Genomic DNA, 25,050 nt, shown 5'->3' on the forward strand with positions numbered 1-25,050 from the left:
AAGGCATGAAATCATAAAGTTGTCATATCCACTGTTATCACACACACAAAAGGAAAGCAGCAAGTGTCGACAAGGATGTAGACAAATTGGAAGCCTTGTGCTTTGCTGATGGGGATATAAAATGATGGAGCCACTCTGGAAAACAGGTAGGTAGTTCCTCAACAAGCTAAACACAGAAATACCAAATGGATCCAGCAATTTTACTCCTGGATATATGCGCCAAAGAATTGAAATTAGGTGTTCAGATGCTTATACGCCAGTGTTCACAGCAGCATTATTCACAGTATCCAAAAGGTGAAAACAACTCAAATGTCCATCAACAGGCGAACAGATAAACAAAATGTAGCCTATTCTGACAGTGGAATATTATTCAGTCTTAAAGAGAAATAAAATTCTGTCACATGCTACAATGTGGATGAATCCTGAGGATGTTATGCAAAGTGAAATAAGCCAGACTCAGAAGGGCAAATATTGTATGATTCCACTTACATAAGGTACTTGGACAGCAAAACTCATGGAGACAGAAAGCAGGGATGTTTCCAGGGTCAGAGGAGAGGGGAAGATAAGGAGCTCGTGTTTAATGACTGCAGAGTTCAAGGGATGATGAAAGAGTTCTGGAGATGGACAGTGGTGATGGCTGCACAACAGTGAGAATTTACTTAATGCCAATGAATTGTACACTTAGAAATCATTAAAATGATGAAAATTTTTTGAACTGTTTTGGGTTTTCTCCAGGTTCCCCCCCCCGCTGTTTTTTGGGCGGTACAAAAAGTTTTTGGTCTGGTCTTTAAGCGAACCCACTCCCCCAACCTGTGAACATTGTACCCAGTAGGCAATTTTTTTTGTCCCTCTGTCCCTTGCCCTCCCCCTTCTGAGTCTCCAGTGTCCATCATAACATTCTCTATGGCTTTGCAGATCCTTAGTTTAGCTCTCACTTAAACTGAGAACATGCGGTGTTTGGTTTTCTGTTCCTGACTTAGTTCACTTAGGATGATGTTCTCTAATTCCATCCAAGTTGCTGCAAAACACATCATTTCATTATTTTTTTATGACTGAATAGTATTCCATGGTGTACATATGCCATCATGCCTTATTGTGGGTTTGATTTACATTTTTATTACCCACTGATCAACTGATGGGCATAAAGTGGTAATTTTTTATGTTTATATGCCTCAGTTTGCGCGCTAGACCCAAACACCTTAGTCAGGGGAACTTACCAATAATAGAAAATGTATTGCTTATGGTTCTGGAGGCTGGGAAGTCCAAAATCAAGGCAGTAACAAATTTGGTATCTGATGGGGGCATGATGACACTTCCTGTGAGTCCTCATATGGCAAAGGACAAACAAGCTCCCTCTGACCTCTTCCACAGGGACATTAATATCATTCCCAAAGGCTCCATCCTCACGACCTCATTGCCTCACAAAAGGCCCCACCTCTGAATACCATCCTACTGGGGGCCAGATTGTGGAGAAATGCAAAGACTCAGGCCACAGCAGGATATTCTACCACAAAAACCACAGTCTACAGTCAGACTGCTCCTCTCCAAAGGACACACACACCACATCCCCCCTGCTGTAGCACAGTTACAGGCTCCCCGCTTCACATCCAGCTCAGTGACTGCGCCTCAGCCTGGGACCAAATCACAATCTGACTCGTGTAATAAGCCCTCAGCTGCTGTCAGGCCGGTGCCCTTACAGAAGCCAAGCTCATGTCTGCTTCTCTGCCCCCTATTGGGCTACTCATGTCTCTGCCCACTGCCCACACAGAGAAGGGTCTAAGCGCCTCTCTTCACCAAGAAACCTTTTCCCGTCTACACCAGTGCTCTGGGTTCTATCTAAGCCTGTTGTTCGTGCTATAATTTTTTTGGTGGGTGGGGGTCAGGGACTCACTCTGTCAACTAGACTGAAGTGCAGTGACACGATCATGGCTCAGCGCAGCCTTGACCTCCTGGGTTCAAGCAATCCTCCTCCCTCAGCCTCCCAAGTACCCAGGACTACAGGAGTGTACCACCATGCATGGCTAATTTTTTAATTTTCTACTTGTAGAGACGAGGTCTCATTATGTTGCCCAGGCTGGTCTTGAACTCCTGGGCTCACGTGATTCTCCCACCTTGGCTTCCCAAAAGTGCTGGGATTGCAGGCATGAGCCACCGCGTCCGGCCTTGTGCCATGATGTTCATGGAGAATTATACATGGTTTTGCACCAGACTGCATGTATGATGACACTGCAGCCGCACTGTGATTCTGCTTCAGGCCTCATATGGAGACAGATGTGGGAATTGCCCTGGAACAGTGATGCCTCCTGTTACGTCAACCCTGGCTTCTACATTGCCTCTGGGATTGGTCTGCGTGGAAAGTAATTTCCAAAGTTAGGACTCAGGAGGGAACAGATGAAGATGATTAGGAGAGGAAGCATGGCAGTCAGCCAGGCAGAACTCTGGTTCATTAGTCATGGCCTCCGATTAGAATCCTGCTCCCTGAGCGGCGTCTTTAGAAACACCAACCTCGAGAGAGGCTGTCATTGCTTACAGCGTTATCAGCCCTGCTGTCTCATCATTTATTTTCTCAGCTGTTGTATTTTCTGGGCCTAGAACAGCTGGGAAGGACGCCAACGCAGTGGCTCCACGGTCGTGGCTAGCGGCAGGTATGGTCCATGTTTAAGCCTTGATTGTTTTTCAAGTCCTCCTGACTGTACACGCTTCAAACTGCTTGAAGGGTCCCCTGGAGAGAAGGGACACAGTTGGGTGTGCAGGGAGGGGATGGCCTGGGGGTTGCAAGTTCATGAATTATGCAGGACTTAAAACGAGATCGAATCTGTCTGCAGCACCTTTGAGGGTTTGCTTTCCCCCTTTTTTATACTCCCGTCTGTGACGTGAAAAGCAACGTCCTTCAGGCCTATGCACGGTACCTGGCCTGACGTGACAGGCGGCCTCCCTTCCACCTACGCCCGCAGGTGGCTGGCTCTGCAGGGAAGACGCGCCACGCCCACCGCTCGGAAAGGCGAGGTTCGCTTGTAATGAACAGTGGCCTCTAGCGTGCGGTTCAGAACTTGCAACTGGTGGAGAGTGCGGCTGGAAAGCAGCAGGGAGGGGAATTCGGATCCAATTCCTAACGAACAAAGCCGAGACAGACATTTCTCATTGTCTTCCCTGGCAGGGAAGCTCAGGACTGACGGTGAATATTTCATGTGCACGGCTCACTCTCATCGATGCTATTCAAAACGCTGCTTTATTTTATTTTATTTTTTGGCTTTTTCCTCCTGTAGATTTTCTCCAAACTGATCATTAGGATTGTTGTTTAAAAGCCCTTTCGTTTGCCTCCAGGGCTTATACCAGAGCGTTCCCCGGGGAGATCATCAATTCTCTGCTGGGTGCGTGTGTGTGCAGCTGATGTCCCGAAGAGGGCTGGGAAGGGACACACAGTTGGTGTCCCCGGGAGCTGTGGATGAGGTGAGGAGTCCCCCTCTCACCCGCTCACCCTTCTTCATTGACAGCTGCACCCAGCTCTCCATTTCTGCCTGAGGCTGTTGACTGCTGGGGACTGCTGGTCCTTCCACAGAGCAGTCGTGGGCTTGCGAGGGCTCTCGCCCTTTTCTGTATTCTGCTTCTGTCTCCTGCACCTCCTACTCTTGTGAAGCCAGTTCTGAGTCTCAAGGGTGGGGTCTAGGCCAAGCGAGCACACAGGCTGATGGTGTTCATTTCCAGCCAAGAATGGGGCCAGAGGGAGACCTCCGAGCTCTGTCAGGAGCCAGGAGGAGATTCTTCAGAAAAAGGCTAAACTCACAGGTCCTGGCCCATGACTTTGCTGTGTTGCGATGGGAATTTGTGGGCTGTTTTGCAAGGGCTTCGGGGAATGGGGGATACGTGTTCCTGTAACTTCAACCAGTTGGAGGCAGATGGACTCACAGCACGTATTTTCTGTAGTAACTGGGCTTGGCCTGCTGTTGCCTTTTAGTGAAGCTTCAGAGCAGAAATGCTACCTGTTTTGCTGTCGTTTTTTTAAGCTCTGAGTACATACTTGTGCTTGGTCCTCTCCCAGTTTCGTCTGTGCTTCCTCTTTCCAACATGATTAGATCAAGGGCATAGGCATTTGCTTAAAGTCTTAACTCTAAGGTCTCATTCACCTGCCCCATCAATGCATAAACTTAAAGAGACAGTCTTGAAGAGTTATGAAAATGTGCATGTCAGAAATAAGAAGCGAATTACTCGTGACGACCCTTTGTCCAGTTTCTATTAGACTTTTCCCAGTTTCTTTTAGCAACAACTGTCATCCCGACAAAGATTCTTTTCTCTTTTTTTTTGGCTTGTACAAATTTATTAAAGCAGAATGAGGCTAGGTTTTGTGGCTCACGCCTGTAAATTCCAGCACTTTTGGGAGGCTGTGATGGGAGGACAGCTTGAGGTCTGGAGTTCAAGACCAGTATGGGAAATAATCTTCAGTAGGCTCCAGGCTAAGTATTCAAACTACCTGCAAAGACCACTTGTAGGCCAGGAGCAGTGGCTCATACCTCTAATTTCAGGAGACCAAGCCTGCAGTGGGTTGTGATCACACCACTGTACTCCAGGAGACTCTTCCAATGGGTAAGTTGCATGCTTGCTTGCTGTGGTCACTGAGTCTTCAATTTTTTCCTTTTCAGGCACATTGTAATTTTGAAACAGCATTTCAAACAGAAATCACTTGCATTTCTTCAAATGTAAATTTAGTCCTTTGCATTAACACTTGCTTCATGAACTGTAGCCAAGCCGCCTCTCCTCATACCTTTATAAAGTCTCCAAAATCTAAGCAAGTCATTCGCATTATAAAAACATGTTACCAGTAGTAAAATAAAACTGGGTCAGAAAAGTCAGAATCCACCATTTCAACTTTATTTTCCAACTGGTACATGTGCCCCTGTCTGGAACAAGGCTTTCTCTTTAGGACCTTGGAAGAAACAGTTTCATGTAAACTTAGGTTCAATCTCAATTTCCCCAAATCACCACTTTGGGTGCCTCAGTTAAGACAATGGTGGTAAGTACTCTCGTCAAGATTCTTTTCTTGACCAAACTCTAGCCAGCCTCCTCTGAGCCCCCTTCTTGGCTAGGCCTCAACCTTAACCTATAAAGACTTGAACAACCACTAACGTAGTTTTGAATAGCTCAAAGCTGCATCTCTCAGATGACCCTAGCAACCCACAACGTGCCTGCCTGAAAAAACTCAAGGTTCCCAAGAGAATTTACTGTTTGTTCCAGCCAGTGCCTGAAGACAAGGTCCTTGTCTCCCAGCCTCTAGGGGAGTAGGAACCCCATTTTAATACGTGCCAGTTAGTGAACTCGGATAGGTTTCATGTGGGCCAACCCCTCCTTCCTGCTTTTTGTAGTTTTTCACTTCCCTGACTCTAATGAGATTCCATTTTCCACCTCCACCCCCATTCTCCCTTTAAACTAACTACCCAGCCACCCCTGCAAATCGAGGCTGAGTTCAGTTCATGCTGGACTATTTTTCCTATTGCAATAGTTATTAATAATTAAAATATGTCCTTACTGCTTCAGTGTCTAGCTTTGTCTTTGATAGTACATTCAACAAATGATCGACGCTGGTTGAACTCATACTGGGCACCATTTACAATCAGTGCTGAGGTGCACAGAGGAGTGGGACAGTGTCCCCTCCTCAAGGACCAGACATAAACTCAAACTCACTGTCAAAAAATGTTTAAGGCTTGGGCCCCATATTGGGCCCCTGTGCATAAAAAAATCACAAAGACGGCCAGGCTCGGTGGCTCAGCCTGTAATCCCAGCACTGTGGGAGGCCGAGGCAAGTGAATTGCCTCGGTTTCAAGACCCACCCGGGCAACTTGGTGAGACCTTGTCTCTACAATAAATCAAAAATGAGCCAGGCATGGTAGCATGCGCCTGTAGTTCTGGCTATTTGGAAGGCTGAGGCGGAAGGATCGCTGGAGCCCAGCAGTCGAGGCTGTGGTGGCCAGGAGTGTGCCACTGCACTCCAGTCTGGGTGACAGAGTGAGACTCCAACTCAAAAAAAAAAAAATCACAAAGACAAAATCTCTTATCCATTTGTGAAAGCCAATAGATGACAGAGAGCACTCTCCTGGGGCCATCCTTAGAGTTGACAAACCAAAGCTGTAGACGCATGCCATATACCTAGCCATGTGTCCCCAACATCACATGGGTGTGCCTCCGTGGGGAGTGACTGTGAGGATGCACACATAAACATGGTGGCAAGAGGATGAGGCCATGATGGGATTCGCACGACCAGAGAGAGCCAGGGAGCCCTGTGGGCTGTATAGCATCAATTCAGCAAGTTTTCCTAGATGACACAGCTAAGCATGTGACACAGCTTGGGAACAGGTTTGGAGCAAGGAGGGGGGCATGTTCAGAGGGCCAAGGGGGAAGGGTCCAGTGAAGAGGCCAAGGCCGGTAGAACTCCCTGGTCTTTGATACAAATGATCTACTTCTTAGGTTTCATCTTTAGTGATGTGGAAAGTTGTTAGAATTCCAGCCCAAGAAAGATAAGAAAAGTAAAACATTATGTTCAATAAAACCAGTAATTCTGTCTGAGGTGGTGAGAGTCAGTGTCTGTTCTCAGGCTGTGGCCCCACAAGAAGAAACAGACAGATGTAAAAGGCTGAATGAGAAGAAAGGGGCGGGACTGGCTAATAAGCTGGGTTGATAAAGACGAAAAAACAAGCTGAAGATGAGGCAGAAGTTCTCTGTTGTGGCATTGGCAAAATGGTGGCACTGATGAGCTGGGCACTCAGGAAGGACCAGTCTTTTATTTTTTATTTTTTTAGTTGGAGTCTCACTCCGTCGCCCAGGCTGGAGTGCAGTGGCCGCTCCTGGCCACCGCAGCCTCGACCTGCTGGGCTCTGGCGATCCTTCCGCCTCAGCCTTCCGAGTAGCCGGAACTACAGGCGCGCGCTACCACGCCCGGTTAATTTTTGATTTATTGTAGAGATGAGGTCTTGCCAAGTTGCCCAGGCAGGTCTCGAACCCTCGGGGTCAGGCAATTCACTCACCTTGGCCTCCCAAAGTGCGGGATTACAGGCTGAGCCACCGAGTCCAGCCAGGACCAGTCTTTTTCTGGAGGCAGATAACACACCAGGTAAGGATTGTACCCTGGGAGCAGAGTCGCCGCTGGAGACAGACCAGGGTCACTTCTGAATCCTGCCATTCCCTTCTCTAGCAATTCTGCTCATCTCTCTTGCAACTTCACCTGGCAGGTGCCAGTAGCTATTTTAGGCCTTTTCTCCTTCCCCAATTCTCCAAACTGCCTCTCCTTCTTCGTATTTTTGCCACTTACCTCGCAGAACAGGTGAAGGTGCCCTGGAGGGGAGCTCCTGTGTTCTCCCTGTTCTGGAATACACTTCCCCCAGATATTCACAGGGTGTGCTCCTTCCCTTCATCCAGCATCCTTCTTTCACCCACCATGTCACCTCCGTGGTGAGGCCTTTCTAGCCATCCTATTTCCAGCACATCTGACAGTGCAGGCACTTAGTAGGTGTTCAGTAAACACTGGTTCAGTGAGTTACGGATGTCTCTATATTTAACACTGTCAACATTTATCTCTGGGAATGCTGTTCTCACAATCTTAGTTCTTGTCTCTTGCTCTTAGGTGTGGTTATTTTGTTTTCTATTTTCTTATTTACAAGGCTCAGGTTCTTAACATATACTTTTCTCTTTGTTCACTTGATTCATTGGGGATCGCACATATTCTTAGAGATGTATCTCTCATGTCTCTGTTCCTTTCTGGGCTCATATTTCTAGCTTTCTGGTGGCCATTTCCATTTAGATGTCTGTCTTCTGTCACTTAAACCCCCCGGACTCTCCCTATCAATGTCATGATTCTCCTTCCACTCAGCTAAGCCTGAAAACTTTCCAGTTCTTTTTAATCCTTTCTTTAAATTTTTTTTTCAGTAAATGCCAAGTCCTACAGTTTCTTCCTTCAACATTTATTAATTAAGAAAATATTGCATAGTCTATACAAAACACTCTGCCAAGTGCTTAGGTGTGGGATGTGGCATAAAAATTCATAGTCTGCCCTCAAGGAGTTTGTAATCTAGACTGAAAGGTAAAATATGTTATGAAATAGCCGGGCTCGGTGGCTCAGCCTGTAATCCCGCGCCTTTGGGAGGCTGAGGTGCGTGGATTGCCTGAGCCCACAGGTTCGAGACCCGCCTGGGCAGGCGAGACTTCATCTCTACAATAAATCAAAAAATTAGCCAGGCGTGGTAGCGCGCGCCTGTAGTTCCAGCTACGTGGAAGGCTGAGGCGGAAGGATCGCCGGAGCCCAGCAGGTCGAGGCTGCGGTGGCTGGGAGCGGCCACTGCACTCCAGTCTGGGTGACAGAGTGAGACTCCAACTCAAAAAAAAAAAAAAGTTGTGAATTATATATGAATTATGAATATATGAATTATAATTTAAGGTAGAAAATAATGACCCCTAAATTAGGGCACGTAGAATGAGAATTCAGAAAAGGAAAAACTTGCTTCCACTTGGACTGAAGAAGACTTCAGGGAAGAGAGAACATTTGAGGTGGGCCTTGAAAATCAGGTAGTATGTAGACAAGCAGGCCTCAAGGGAGAGAGGCCTTTCAGATAGAGAGAAAGGCAGGAAGAAAACACCTGAAGCAAGACAGCCAAGGGTGGGGAAGGGAAGGGTCAGAGCTGAGTTTAAGTGGAGCTCACAGTGTATGAGGGAGAAGAATGGGAATTAAGCTAGAGAAGAAAAGGACTTTTTATTTCATTTTGAAGACTTTGGAAAAATATTTAAGAATGCTGAGCAGATAAATAATGCATCAGAGCTGTGTTTCAGGAATGTTGATCCAGTCATGGCCTCTCACATGGGCTAGAGATGAGAAATGCAAAGCAGGGCAGAATCACCCAGGCCTGAGATCATGGCAGCCTAAATGCAGAGTGGAAGTGGACACGTGCAGGCATAGGGAGGTGGAGGGGATATGATCCGGCAGAATGAACAGAACTCAACAACCTATTGCACACGGAGAAAAAAGTAGAAAAAATAACATACAGGATGCCGAGATGTTGGGCCCATGTGTGTGAACCCCTCCCCCCAACATCAGAAATGGGGACAGCAGAAGATCAGATCTGGGAAGGCAAGTGATGAGTTTAGTCACAGTCACAGTGAGTTACAGGTGCCAGTGGGATGTCCAGGTGATGGTTAACAGCTCTAGTATGTAGTTAGACATACGAGCCTGAAACTCATGACCATGGACAGTCTTGGCCATAGCAATTTGGGGGCCATTTACTTCGCAACCAAGGTGAGGGCTAAGGTCAAGAGATCAATGATGATTACTAGGATATTGCCAAAGAGAGAAGGGAAGATGACCAAAGATAGTTCCTTGTGAAACGTCTACGCTGGTGTGGCAGAGCAGGAAGATCCAGAGAAGGAGCATCAAGAGAGGAGACAGGAGAAGAGAGAGAGTGTCAGAGAAGACATGGCATGCCATTCAGGAAGGAGTTGTTGGCACTGCCAAATGCTGCCGAGACTTGATAAAGGGTAAAGGTGAGGAAGAAGCTGTTGGATTGATGTGATCCCACGCCCTCCTTTCATCCTGCTCGTCACTTAAGTCATCCCTGGTAGAGACTCTCGTTTTATAACTCTGGGATTTTCCTCTCTTTAACTTCGTCTCTCTGTTCCTACAGTCCGCCAGTAGGACAATCAGTATCTCATCTCTCTATTCTACACAGAGGCTGAGTGAGATCGTCATGGGAACAAGGTCCAATTGAGGGGTCAGGAAACTTGGTTCTCTTGATCTACTGCTAACTGGACCTGGGTGCTTGGGCGAGGTACTTGAACTTCAGCCGACCTCTAAGTTCTCCAGCTCTCTAAATTCTAGAATGTCTTTCTACCACATCAAGCCTATGCAACTCTCTTAGTGTTTATTGGGACTCTCCAAATCCATTGTCAGTCTGCCTCTCTAACCTCACCTTCCATGTCCTAGTAAGAGCTGTGACCTCATGGCCCCTTAGCCAGACTGTACTGACTCCTGCTTCCATGCCTTTGTCTATGTGACTATTCTTTTTTTTTTGGAAAGCAGGATTTATCGAGAGGACAGAAAAGCACTCAGAGCAGGAGGGGACCCGAGGGGGTTGCCCACCTATGTGGCTTTTCTTGCCTGGTGCCTTCTGAACTGTGCCATGCCCATGCAAATCCTCAAATCCCTCCCATGCCAGTGCAATACTCACTTTTTCCATGAAGCAGTCCCCAGCTTCTCCAGCTCCCACTGACTTTTCTTTCTGCTGAACCCCTGGACCTCTACATGAAACATCTAAATCCTTTGTTTATAATTTTTTGACCCTTTGTTGTTTCAGGCACAGTTAATCTTGGTTTTTCCATGAGCTGTAAGCTCTTTGAGGGAAATGGATCACATCTTATGCATCCTCTATGTTGCCCACAGCAAAGTTTTCAGCATGTCATTGAGTACCTAGTATGTTCACTGTGTGTGCCAGTCAAGGCTCTTCTGAGAAACATCACACACACAAAGAGATTTATCTTAATGAAGTGGCTGGTTTGATCACAGGGTTCTGGCAAATACTGAATCTGTAGGGTAGGTGATAAGCTGGAAACTCAGGTGGGAGGTGATGTTTCAGTATTAAGGCAGTGTCTTCTTTAGAAAACTTCTGTTTTTGCTCATTAAGCCTTAAATGATTGGATGAGGCCACCCACATTTTTGAAGGTCATCTCTTTCTCTTCAAGTCAACTGACTGTAGATGTTGCCCACGCCCACAAAATACCTTCACAGAAACAACTAGATTAATGTCTGGTTAAATAACTGGGCATCATAGACTACCCAAATTGACACATGAAACCGATCATCGCACTGCATTTACTACTGCAGTCTGTCTCTCTGGGGAATAATTTGTCGTACAGGATTGAACAAGGTTAAGTTTTTAGCTAAGCGTGGGAAGGATCACCAAGGGACCTTGATCAGAAGCAGTGACTCTCCAGGGTTTGCAGAGAACTGAAGCCAGGTGGTGCTCCTGGCTGAGGTGGTGGATGGGAAGTTTGCAAATCTGCTGGAGCTTGCAGATTCTGGAAATTTGTAGGTTAAAAGGAAGAGAGAAGGAAATCACTGGTAGAAGGTACTGGAAATGTTTGTATATAAAGAAAGGGATGTGTGTATGTGTGTGAGAGAAAGGCAGAGAGAGACGGCGGAGGGGGGGCAGGGGAGACAGAGAAAGACAGATATTGAGATCGATCTTGAGCTGAAAAATCCAAAGTCATTGTTTGTTGCATTTGGTTAGATAAGATTGAGGTAAATTTTAGTGGCTTCAAAATTAGAAAGAAATTTTTCTCGTTCCTCAAGCAATAGAAAGAAACAAATAATGGAAATAGGAGAAAAAGTCAATAGGAATCCAAGTCAGGCAAAGCAGTTGCCCTTTGGTGAGGAGAGAGAGCTCTTGACAGATTTTCAAATGACAAAAGCCTAATTTTTATCTGGAAATTGGTTTCTTTCAAATAAATTGGTAGAGATAAAACCTTGAGGATATAAACACACATAGACACACACACACAAATAGAAAAACCAAACAAAACTGCTTACAGCAGAAATGCAGATACTTGCTGCAGAACAATTAGTATGAGCATTGTGGAAGCATTCCTGAAATAGATGAGCTTTCCCATTAGCCTTCTGTGAATTCAAGCAAGGAGGCATCATTACACAAATTACATGCCTGGAAAAGGGGCTTTTGCACCAGGAGGAACTCATGAAAAGAACGTTTACACCCAAAGCAATTTTGCCTGTCTGTCATTTGCTCTGTTCCCCTTGCTATCATGGGAGATATTTATGCTTGAACAAAGTTCTCACCCTCAACCTGATTTCTCCTTTTTCTCAATCCAGCCATGAAGTCATGAAGTCCCCTGTTTGGGACAGTATGATTTGCTGCCATGGAAACAATGACGAGATCATAAATTCATCTCGCCTCATGAGATCAAAGAGGAAAAGCAATGGTACTAACATTTTGCGGTTCAATAGTGCTGTCCGCCCCGCAGTTGCTGGCTAGTACAGATCATCGACTTTCAGACGGGGACGCAAAACGCCAAGAGCCCATGTCTTGGTCTAAAGCCCTTGAACTTTAGATCGTGGCAAGAATGTCCACATATTTCTAATTCCCACCAAAAGCAGCAGCAGAGTCTCAGTCTCCATCACTCTCATGTTGGATGAGGAAGGAGAGTGGGCTCTCCTCCCGGTGCCTGCACTGCACCAACTGTTCCTCATTACGAGAGTATTTGATGGAGCCTAGTTTGATAAAATAAACAAACAAAAAGCCCTTGGCTGTGGTTGCAGAGTGAAGACATTTATAGAGGAATAGCAAAACTGTTAAAACATACTGGAAAGTACACTAAAACATAAGTGCTCCTGTCCAGCCTGGCCTTGGCTGGATGCCACACCCTCCCAAGCCCCTCCAAGGGGCATCTCTTGCTTTCCAGGCCTAGGTGAATTCACCTAGAGGCTAATGGTGCTTAAGCCCCCGGGCCCCTCATGGCACAATCCCCTTACAAGGCCCTGGGAGGGGCCCTAGCCATGTGTCCACTTGGACAGACTTTGAAAGAAGAATGTACACTCTAACTTCCTGTTGTGCCAGGTGATGTTGGAGAAACATAAGCCTCTAGGGATCCTGGGAAGGGCAAGTGAGTCGGGAATGCCTAGGATGAGGTAGCTTGTAGTCACTTCTGCTTATAGTTCAAAGATGACTAGTTATTTCTGGTGACAAATGACTTCTTGTCCACTCTGCTGACCCCCCAAGTGAGGGGAGAGAGTTGAATGGGTACCCATCACCAGAACCAGACATTGCTGGCCTTCTTTGTTGCAGGATGTGCAAGATGAGATGATGCATGATGCATTCTTTATTTTGAAGGACTGCCCTAACGTTCCTTGGACTACGGAACACCTCAAATGTTTACTGATGTGGTGGGTTCCTGAATGTTTATTGAGTTTATAACAATGTTCATAGGGGTTCTCTTCTACCCTCCAGAGTGACATGTGGGTTTCCTACTTGCTATATATTAGCCAGTACCTTTTTATCCAATCCAGTCAGCATTAAGTCATTTGTGTCAAGGACCAGTATGATATTCTGTGGGATGTCCAGCCAGTCCAGATTGGTTTTCTGGGGGAGAAAGCGTTTCTATTATGACAGTGCATGGGAGAGTTAACACAGCATCTATTATGACAGTGCATGGGAGAGTTAACACAGCATTTAGTCAAAGGTATAATATGCAGTGTTATGTGTTCTGGACCCTCTTTTTTAATAGGGATGGGAAAGAATGCGTGTGCCAGATCAGTGGCTGCATTCTGTGTATCCAAGACCACGTTCACAGGCTGTAGCAAAGATACCTCATCTGGTGCAGCAGCTGCATTCGGATTTAGGCTTGGTTGAGTATCAGTAATACACTGCTGTCCTTCGGGATCTGTCTTGTTTTTTTGTTTTTTGTTTTTGAGTTGGAGTCTCACTCTGTCGCCCAGACTGGAGTGCAGTGGCCGCTCCCGGCCACCACAGCCTCGACCTGCTGGGCTCCGGCGATCCTTCCGCCTCAGCCTTCCAAGTAGCCAGAATTACAGGCATGCGCTACCACGCCTGGCTGGTTTTTTGATTTATTGTAGAGATGAGGTCTCGCTGCCCAGGCGGGTCTCGAACCCGCGGGCTCAGGCAATCTACTCACCTCAGCCTCCCAAAGGCGCGGGATTACAGGCTGAGCCACCGTGTCTTGTTTTTGAGGGGACCAGACTGGTGAATTAAACAGAAGTAAAGAGGGTTCACCAGCTCTGCATGCTTTAGGTTTTTAAGGGCAGCCCTAATTTCTGCCATTCCCCCAGGAAGCTAGACCGTCTTTTATTTTTTTTCTTTTGTTTTGTTTTTGAGTCGGAGTCTCCCTATGTCTCCCAGGCTGGAGTGCAGTAGCACGCTTACGGCTACCGCAACCTTGACCTGCTGGGTTCAGGTGATCCTTCTGCCTCAGTCTCCCAAGTAGCTGGGACCACAGGTGCACACCACTACACCTGACTAATTTTTGTTTTACTTATTGTAGAGATGAGATCTCACTCTATTGCCCAGGCTGGTCTCAAACCCCTGAGCTCAGGCAATCTTCTTGCCTCCACCTCCCAAAGTGCTGGGATTACAGGTGTGAGCCACCATGCTCAGTGCTAGATCATTTTTGAGTAACTATTTTGGACTGGGTAGGGGCGTTCTTCTTCAGTGGCCTCCCCTTGGGTTTACCCACAGCCCAAGGAATCAATGTGGGTGTATGTGTACTTTATACATTTGGGGACCATGGGGATGATCATCAGATAGGTACATGGATCCTGTGAGCCCATTGGACTGGGCTGGGTCACCTCCATCCTCCAAGGGGAGTATTGTACTGTTACCATTTTACTGATGAAGAAACTGAGGGTCAGAGATACTGAGTAACTTGCTCAAGATCCCATAGCTGGTAGGTGGCAGAATCACACCTCAAATCTTTTGGGTCTGTTCCCAGAGGCTGTGCCTTGCTGAGTCTTAAGGGAAGATTGGAATTAGACCTTAAAAGTCACTCTTGGCCGGGCATGGTGGCTCATGCCTGTCATCTCAGCACTTTGGGAGGTGGAGGCAAGAGGATTGCCTGAGTCCAGGGGTTTAAGACCAGCCTGGGCAACTTGGCGAGACCTCGTCTCTATAATAAATAAAAAAATTAGCCAGGCGCCTATAGTTCCAGCTACTTGGAAGGCTGAGGTGGAAGGATTGCCTGAGACCAGTAAGTCGAGGCTGCAGTGGCTGTGAGTGTGCCACTGCACTCTAGCCTGGGTAACAGAGTGAGACTTCCATTCAAAAACCAAAGTCACTCTCCAGGGATGTCCTGGGGGTGAAATGCCCCTTGGAGGTCACCTGGCCTACATGCTCTTGCTCTAAGAGAAGAGTCCTGGTGACGCCATGGGTCTTCAGTTATCCATGCCGAGCATTCAGTAGACCTCAAAGTGTCTGGATAGTCCCCTTTCCTCAGTGTACCTGTGGCAAGTGGTCTCATGTCTCTTTGGAGAAGGACTGGAGGAATTATTACCGAGTACTTTTTCTACAATGTTGCAGGTCCTTCCTCCTAAGGACCCAAACTATCTTTCAACTAATAGGCCCCAGAGCCACAAAATGGGTCAACCTGTACCCAGGGCAAGAGATCATGGTGTTTCATTGAGGTGACAGCCCTCAGTTTCCTGATCATTCAACCTTGATTTCTTTTTATTTCTGGTTAAGTAGTCTCTTTGCTGGCTGCCCAATTATTTCATCCTAGGAATGTAAACCCTTAATAGAGAAGGGTAGGATGCTTCTGCAGTCTCAGAGGGTTTAGAAAAATCTGGGAATTAGAGCTTTTTGAAGATATTAGCCCAAATATCCCCACTCCATCACTTGAACCAGATGACTTCCAAAGTGCATTGTAACCTCAAGACATCATTTGAGAGTGACTTTTTTTTTTTTTGAGTCGGAATCTTACTCTGTCGCTCAGACTGGAGTGCAGTGGCCGCTCCCGGCCACCGCAGCCTCGACCTGCTGGGCTCCGGCGATCCTTCCGCCTCAGCCTTCCAAGTAGCTGGAACTACAGGCACGTGCTACCACACCCGGTTAATTTTTGATTTATTGTAGAGATGAAGTTTTGCCAAGTTGCCCAGGCGGGTCTCGAACCCACGGGCTCCGGCAATCCACAGACCTCAGCCTCCCAAAGGCGTGGGATTACAGGCTGAGCCACCGAGCCCGGCTGAGAGTGACTCTTAAGGTCTAATTCCAACCTTTCCTTAAGCAGCAGCAAGACACAGTCTCTAGGAACAGACCCAAACAGTTCGAATTGTGACTCTGCCATCTACCAGCTGTGGGACCTTGAGCAAGTTAACTTAGAGTCTCTGAGCCTCAGTTTCTTCATTTCTAGAATGATAGCAGTACAATACTTCCCTCAGAGAATGGGATGAATTCATATGTATAAAGCGTTTGCAGAAATGCTTGGCACATGTGAGACACGTTTGTGTAAGTGTTTGCTATCCTGGCTCCTCCATTCAACACACACTCATTTTCAGACACAAGCTGTGGTTGTGCAGCCTCCGTGCCTCCCGCAGGCTGTGTCCATTCATTTTGGAGATGCTCACCTGTCTGTGTTTCCTGCTTGACTTTGAGCTCCTCCAGGGCCCAGGAGTGTGCTTGGCTGCCTCTCAGCCTGACACAGGGCAGCTGTTGGGTAAATATTCTGAAGGAATGAGTGAGCTTGGAGTCCCAGGACTGGTCTATCCCAGGCTGGGTCCCGATATCACCTGTTCTTAGCCAGCTGCAGCTGGGTTCTCTGTCAGCTGTGCAAGTCTGGATCCCTTGATCTGAGGCTATTTTCTGCCTGGGATCTTCTGGCGAGTAAATCATCCTCCGGATAATCGGTTATTATGATAGCTGCTGCTGTTAGCTCTGTCTGCTTACATCGCTCACTCTGGCTGAGAACCACACGTTCCCACCTCCTCTCTAATTTCTGTGTTGTTAGTACCTGAAAACCAGCACCTCTGATTTTCCCACATCGACTTTGGCTTTTAGGTCACCAAACGTTCATTTTGTTCCCCTGATGAATGACACCAAATCTCTCTCATTTGTGCCATGGCTTCCTTACTCTCTGATTTTGGCAGCCCAAGAAGTTCCAACACCCCTGCTTCACTTCTGCACTTGCTCAGCTTAACTATGTGTCACATGATCACCCCAAATCTGAGAGGACTTGTGATAATGTTTACCTATTCCAAAGAGTTCACCCGGAGGTCCAACAGGGAAAGACACTGGTTTATTAAAACTTTCAGGAGGCACTAATGGTGGCTGGTTGGTGAAAAGTCTGTATCTTGGGACAGTATAGCAAGCAGTTTTATAGTTAAAGTTAATCATTCAGATTCCTGTACGCTGTTTATAATTACGTTGATTAAGAGTGACACATTGTCTTCAGCTTTGCTTGGTCACCTGCATCCCATGACCGTTACTGGAAATTTCATGGTCACCTGCATCCCATAACTCCTTACTGGGAATCTGCATACCCTTCAGAGACCACCTTGGCCAGAGGCTGCTCCCTGAGGGAGAGGGCAGGGGAAAGCCGGGTACAGTGGGAAATCGTCTATGTCAAAACACTACTCCACACCATCTCGCTATCTCCATGTCAGTACAGAGCTTCCTGGAGTCAGGAGCGGCTGACCTCCCAATTTTCCAGTTACCTCCCATTCAACTATAATCAACTGAATGCACCTGCAGTCTTGGGTCTGCCCACGATCTGATTCAGTCCCTGCCTAGAAAATAAATACGGGGGTGCCAAAAAAATGTATACGCATTTCAAGAATGACGTTCACTGAAAAGATGGCATTCATCAAATGAATGCTAGTGTCACTGTGCGACAGGCAGGGCCATCAGAGAAAACGGTGGAAGCATGGTTGAGCGAACACCATACTACACATTGCTACCATAATTCAATTCAACTTTGAAAAGTAATACATAGATAGCTTTGCTTAAAATGTGTATGCATTTTTTGGCACCTCCTGTATATATGGAGTTTTTAAAAGTCACTATTAACTCACATTTGGTGGGTGATGTCCCCTCCTTGTACTTAGACCCTTCCTATCTTCTGGACTTCCGGCTGAAGTGGATGACGCTTCCTGTCTCCAAACGGGGTCTGACGAGTAGCACCTGCCCTCCTAGAGTGGGGTGGTGTAGCTGTGCTCACTCCCCATCCTGTGCCCAGTGGAGACAATGCTACTCAGTCACAAGTTCTTTCCCCTAGCATCTGGATGAGGCTGCAGGTCACTCTCAACCCGATGTCCCAGCAGCCCCTGCTGATGAGAGCTGGCTCATTATCAGAGCCCTGTCTGTCACCCCTGTCTTTCTCATGGGAACCGACTTCACTTGTCTCTCCACTGCCTCTCTGGGCTTGACCAGTCTCCTGCCCATTTAGAAATGGAGCAGGGACCCCTTTTTAGGAGCCTGTGCACCCCCAAACATGGAAATAAAGGAAAATCCTGAGTTCCTTCAAGGGAAAGTCCAGGTACCTAGCTAGCCCCATAGGTAAATAACTTGTTAAACAAGAAGGTAATAGTGGTGTAAAACAATAGCCAAGGAAGCTGAGTTCCAGAGATATTTGCTTTCTCTATAGAAACTAAAGATAACATCTTCACATGTGTCCCTAGTTGTCTCTCAGAAACTAGGACCCCCACTGAACAGGTCTGCTGGCACAGAGACATCACAGAAGGGGGAAACTGAAGACTGAGCATTGACCATCATTCTTTGTTTCTTTCTGAGGGACTTGGAGAAAGTCACAATTATGAGTCAGTTAACATATTTTTATGCTGACTCCAAATTTTTAAACATAGCTTCTCTTCCTTAACTAATTGCAAATCAGAAATTCTTGAGTCTACCTGTGGCTTGTAAGCCCCTGCTTTAAGATATCCCACCTTTTAAGGCTTAAACCAATGTGTATTGATTTACAATTTTACCGGAAGCTTCTGCTTTCCTGAAGTTTACCCCTGTTTTTAAAAATCCTCGCCTGCAAGCCATCAGAGAAGTCAGAATTTGAGCATTTAGCTGACTTGGCTCTCTGCAAATAAACGCTTTTCTTTCTGTCCCTTCAAAACCTTGGTGCAGATAACTGGTTTTATTGCAACGGGGGAACGGACCCCAGTTCAGTTCTATAACAACTTTACAGATATAACCTGCCTATCATTCTTCTTGGCTCCTGCCCCTACCAGACATCCTGCAGGCCTGCTGGACTTTACTGACCAGGTGTCTACAGAAACTGGCACAGTTATACCTGTTATGCATCAAATAAGAAACCAGAACCCACAATCCTTCTACCTCCATTACCATACTGCAGAAGTGAGGCAGGGTATCTAGTACAGGTTAGGCATAGGAGATAAACTTCTTATAAGCAGGTTTTAGGAAGCGTTCAGACATTTTTCTTATTACATTTATACTGCAGGCCAAACTGGAATGTGGAACCACCAGTCCACCCTACTTTCTTGGTCAATCAAAAGAAATCTCATCAGATATAAGAATAGGGCAGCCTGACCTTTCAGATCATGGTTTAGCATAATAATCACTAAAAATCTTTCAGACTCCTTGTTGAAGGTGGAAGGCTGAATACTACCCCTTAAATAACCAAAGCCACAGAAATAATAAGAAGACCACCTTTTAGCTCATGAACTTGTATATTCAAAAGTCTGGTATGTTTCTTACAAAGACAAAATGCATGTTCTGGAAAAGACCGCCTCTCTCTGCATCAGAGGCGGAGAGATATGACAACCTCTGTGGTGGTTACCTGGGTTCCACCCTCTTTAGTGTACCAATTATTGTGAACATATATCTAGCTTTTAGTTAAGAGCCAAAATGCAGTTTTTCTTTTTGAGAGACTTGCCTATGCCAGGTCTTTCTGGCATGAATCTCCCTCTTTCCCTCTCTTCTTCTTGCTAATAAACTGTTTTAAAATTTTGCTGGTCGCTCTGAAAATCATTTTGGTGTTGAGTCAAAGAATCCATGAACTTATGTCTCACCACATCCGGCAACAGAAACTGCTTCTTTACTTGGGTGTGTAAAACAGGCTTAGAGAAGTCATAGATCTTTCCTGAAACACACTAGGTTTTTGCTTGTGCCACTTACGGGCTTATCTTAGGGACAGAGCCAGGCAAGATTGATTCTGAGTGTTTTTCTGAAGTTCACTCATAATTGAACTCCCTAAGCTCTCCCATGCCTTCCCTGTGCCTCTCACCAAGAAAATCCCTACTCCGTCCCTCTGTCTCTGAGGATGGATAGTGCTGATGTGAGTCACTAACATTATTTAGCACTGGTGCTAGAGGATGGAGCTCATGGTATAAAAGGTAAAAATTTTTTAAATGTTTACAAGGATACAACTTTGACTGTCACATCATGGTTTATTCCGTCTCCCCTATTCTCTTTGGGCTACTTGTCACCTGGGTCATCTATTCTCCTGGAAAGGCCAAGCCGGGTCATTTGGTGGCCTAGGGCAGGATGTCCAGTCTTAGGGACAAGGCCTTAGGGAAAAATGTGCTCTTTTCTTAGCTGTCCTCTCATGAGGTTGGTATTTAATGGGCTGGGCCCTTCTCACTATTACAGGGCTAAGGTCAGTGTGTCACTGGAGAAGGGCCCAGGACACTGGCCAGTCTGCCTCAGTATCCTTTGCTTGGGCTGCCTCATCTTAAGAATCCCCAATGGTCAACCTTGGCCATGGGGTTCCAGAGGGAGCATGTGCCTAATTGAAGAGATCACAAATTGGCTGCTTGGGGCACCTACAACCACATGATATTAAAAAAATAAAAATTAGCCGCCCATGTTTAAAAATTGAAATTCCAAGCCGGGCTTGGTGGCTCAGCCTGTAATTCCGCACCTTGGGAGGCTGAGGCGAGTGGATTGCCTGAGCCCGTGGGTTCACGACCCGCCCGGGCAATTTGGTGAGGCCTCATCTCTACAATAAATCAAAAAATTAGCCAGACGTGGTAGCGCGCACCTGTAGTTCCAGCTACTTGGAAGACTGAGGCGGAAGGATCTCCGGAGCCCAGCAGGTCGAGGCTGCGGTGGCCGGGAGCGGCCACTGCACGCCAGTCTGGGTGACGAGTGAGACGCCAACTCAAAAAAAAAAAAAATTGAAATTCCAGATTTCTGCTTTCTCCTGAGAACTGAATTATACTGCAAAATCGGGTCTATATTCTCAAGTGACATTGCCAGAAATCAAGCAATGGCTTCTCCTTGAGGGGGGTTATGGGCTGAATTGGGTCTCCTGAAATTTACACATCAAAGCTCTAACCCTTAGTATTTCAGAATGCGACTGTTGTCAGAGACAGGGCCTTTAAAGAGGTAATCAAGTTAAAATGAGGGCATGAAGGTGGGCTCTAATCTAATATGACTGGTGTCCTTATATGAAGAGGAGACTAGGACAGACAGACACAGAGGGAAGACCATGTGGAGACACTGGAAGAAGATAGTCATCTGTATGGACAGGAGACAAGAGACAGGCCTCAGAATAAGCCAACTCTGTCAAGTCTGTCTTGATCTCAGACGTCCTTGAAGATGGTCTCAACAACCATGAGGAAGCTTAAGCCACCTGATGTGTGGAGCTTTGTCATGGCTGCCCTAGCAGACTCCTATGGCCATCATGCCCTTCAGTTTTTGTGGTTCCTGTGGTTCCTGTGATTCCTCTTCCTGCCCCATTGCCATCTCCATCTCCTGCCTAACCCTGGAGGTGTATTGTGTCCCACAACTCATAGAAGCAGAGAAAGTGCTTTTTCCTGGGTGGAGGAAGAGACTTTTATCTTTCCTCATGATCTTACCCAGTGGCAGGTGAAAGGGTTGGAGATTCTGGATCTTGACCAAACCCTTACACATTTGATCCGTAGCCCTTCTAGATCCTTCATCAACAGAGCAAACTTGGGAGGGAGCGTGGTCAAGACCCACATTGCTTTCCTGGATGGAGAGGTGCTGGAGCCTATGGGATTTGGGAACCTGGGCTGGTGTGGAACCAAGGAAGTTCCAAAAAAAAGCACGGAGGCAAGGTCGGAAATGAGGGTCAAGCAGACACCACACAAGGAATATTGATCAGAAGAGGCTTGCAAGTGAGGTGTGAGGTGACAGGACAGAGGAAGGAGACACAGGGCAGAGCACATCTGCTTAGAGCAAGGGTGGAGGTCAGGGTCTGCAGGGCTAGCCTGTGGTGCTTGAGCAAAGCCACGGTTTTGTCCTTGGAATGGGTGGAAACTGTTCAAGTGACTAGAAGAAAACCGCATTGCCCTGCATTCTGTAAGAATCCCCTCTTTGCTCCTTGGTACAACTTCCATGGGTTTCCACGCCTATATCTGGGAAGCACAAATCAAATTAGCTTGTAGACAGTTCCTAGAAGACAGAGATCCCTACTTATCCCAGCACCCCAGGATCTTATCAATTCACACGCACAGGAGACCCCACATTGGTGGTCACAGCACACAGCCCTCACCCCACCATATAGCTTTTTCCCTGGAATACAATATTTTGACTCCTACGTGATAGGATGGGATATTGCTTCATCCTCCAAGATTTCTGTGGGGGTAGTTTTTGGCGTGTGCTAGTGAGGAAAGACCATGGCCTTTGAGTACTACATTGACTAAAGGCCAGCCTTGGCCCAAGGTGAAGTGCATCATGCCAGCAATCTTCCTCACTGCCCATTTTACAGATGCATCAGTGCTCATGGAGAAATGTGGGCACCGAGCCTTTGTTATTTTAACTATCCACTGGGTATGGAGAGAATAAATCATTTGTGTCCTTCTTGCAACATAAATTTATACACAAAGACTTATTCCTCCCCACTACCACCTTAGTCTCTTTTCTTCCAAATCTAACACAGGCCATCTTAGCTGTATTTTCTCATGAGACTTATTTTTCCAACATTTAATGCGTCTCATTTTTATCTGAAACTTATTTGATTGGTCTGCACTGATTTTGAAATTTGGGACTTGAAGATGAATACCTTTGCTGGATTTATGCTTAGTGAGGGCCAGATCAAGAGTTATAAACACATGCCTATTTGAGCTCAGAGTAAAACCCCTGCAAGCTCAGCCCAGGATGCTATGGTCTGTGGCTGCAGTGAGGGTCTCTGGATTTCCAAGCAATTTATGACTCTTCACGCTCAGCCAGACCTGCAATCCCAATCCTCAGCCTGCTGTTCATATGGGAACCATTTTGTTTCTCTTTACTTAGTCTCATTTTAGTAACGGGAGGTCAATCTCTAATTTTGACAATATACATTGCCCTGACACTTCCTCATAAATGTAAGAATCACATCTTTCACGTACATATTAGACTGGCAAAAGAGAACCTTTCACTAATGTGTTCTTGTAGGAATTATTGAGATTCCATTATGGGCAAGGGTCTAGAGCAGGGTGTCCAAGCTTGTGGCTTCCCTGGATTGCATCAAGTAAAGAGGAATTGTCCTGGACCACACATAAATTATATAATATATATATACATAATAAGATTTCTTTAAAATTTTTTTTATTATGAAGTTCAGAAAGATGAGAGCAATATAAAACTAGTGGGAAACTTGACCTTGTTTTTGTAAAATGATTCTGTCCATGTCTGGTTCAATGGAAGGGGTTGCAATTCTCAATGAGTTCTCAAGGTGCTCATCAGAAATGTTTGAATTTTGCTCTCCTTGTGCTTCATGATTGAAAACAGCTGCTCACAGATGTATGTGCTACCAAAAAGTGATGTCACGAATAAGGCGTGACTGTGAACCTCAAAAATGGAATTGACATGGGGTCAGGAGGAAGATAAATGCTAAAAAACATGTGATTTTATTTTATTTTTTATTTTTTGTGTTTCATTTTTAGTTTTGTTAAAAAAAACTTGACAATTGGGAATGGGGATTTAGGAGTGGTGGTGATGCAACAGAAGGAAGCCTTGGGGTAGGGGGTGGGTGCTGTCAGGGGAGGTGGCAGTAGTGTCTCCTTCACCCCCACACTGGGTATCCTCTCTTGAAGGACAGACCATCACATTCCAGAATAGATGAGTCCTCTACCGTGACTGTTCAATGTAGGAGGAGATGTCTATCTCATCAGGCAGCTCACTAATATTGACCTCAAAGCGATCCTGCACTTCACTGAGGATCTTGGCGTCATTCTCATCTGACACAAATGTGATGGCCAAGCCCTTGGTACCAAACCGGCCTGCTCTGGCCACCTGATGCAGGTATGTGTCAGAATCCTCAGGCATGTCATAGTTAAAGGCAATGTTCACCTGTTCAATGTCCATGCCTTGGCCAAATAGGTTGGTAGCCACAAGAATTCGTTGTTGGAAATCTTTAAACTGCTGATACCGGGAAAACCTCTCCTCCTGGGGCATTCCATGGTGGATGGCAATGGCTGGGAAGTTCTGCTCCACCAGAAGCTGGGCCAGGGCAATGCACCGCTGCACAGACTTCACAAAAATCACCACCTGGTTGAACTCAAGGATATCCAGAAGGTCAAAGAGCTCCCGGTTCTTCTCGTTGTCCTTCAGTTTCACGTAGTACTGCTGTAACCCATGCAGCATCCATGATCTCCAATGGATCTTGCATGAACTTGCGGCAGACTGGACGGATCTCTTTGCTCAAGGTAGCACTAAGCATCATGACCTGCTTCTCGTGGGGGGTCATGCGAAAAATTTCCTGGACGTCCCGACGCATGTCGAGCTGTTCAAGCATCTTATCACATTCATCCAAAATAAAGTGTTTAATGTATTTGAGGTTGAGGCTCTTATTTCAAGCCAGGGCTAGGGTCCAGCCAGGAGTCCCCACAACGATATGCAGGCAGTTCTTCTTCAGCACCTCTTCATCTTTCTTGATAGACAGACCACCAAAAAACACAGCAACCTTCACATTGGGCATATATTTAGAGAAGTGCTCATATTCCTTGCTGTACTGAAAAGCCAACTCCTGAGTATGACACATCACCAGCACAGACACCTGCCCAGTAACTGGCTCCAGCTGTTGCAATGTGGCCAGCACAAATCCTGCTGTTTTTCCCATGCCTGACTTGGCCTGACATAGGACATCCATCCCCAGAATGGTCTGAGGGATGCACTCATGCTGGACTTCTGACGGATGCTTAAAGCCACGGTCAACAATGGCCCGGAGCAACTCTGGCTTGAGCAGGAAGTCACGAAAGCCAGAGCTGTGGATAGAGACATACGAGCCCTTGACTTCTTCTTGGCAGGGGCCTCAGCCCCGTCTCCCCCAGCTGCTGTTTCCACCTCATCGTCTTCATAGTCCAAAAGCTCATTGTCCACGTCGTTCTCTGCCATAACTGGGCCGACCAGGGGGGGAAAAGGTAAGGGGGTCCTGGAGGGGTTCTCCCAGAATAGGTGCAAACAAGGGGGAAGAGTGAGGGTTTGATGAACAGCAAAAGAAAAGATACTGCTTTCTGATAGAAGAGCTAAGCAGGGCGAGCACGTATGGCGGCAGCAACAGTGACAACCAACACGTGATTTTATTTTTATTTTTTTTATTTTTATTTTTGAATTGGAGTCTCACTCTGTCGCCCAGACTGGAATGCAGTGG

General features: G+C 46.4%; 1 pseudogene across 1 annotated transcript; it reads right to left on the minus strand.

Moving 5' to 3' along the window:
• Positions 1-23,331: 23,331 nt before the first annotated feature.
• Positions 23,332-24,794, minus strand: LOC103261355 (annotated as a pseudogene). The gene has a single exon (XR_002482015.1). The product of XR_002482015.1 is annotated as a spliceosome RNA helicase DDX39B pseudogene (transcript).
• Between the last annotated feature and the right edge of the window lie 256 nt (positions 24,795-25,050).

This window comes from Carlito syrichta, unplaced genomic scaffold (assembly GCF_000164805.1).
Source record: "Carlito syrichta isolate Samal-C Ts95f unplaced genomic scaffold, Tarsius_syrichta-2.0.1 Scaffold303669, whole genome shotgun sequence".
NCBI lineage: Eukaryota > Metazoa > Chordata > Mammalia > Primates > Tarsiidae > Carlito > Carlito syrichta.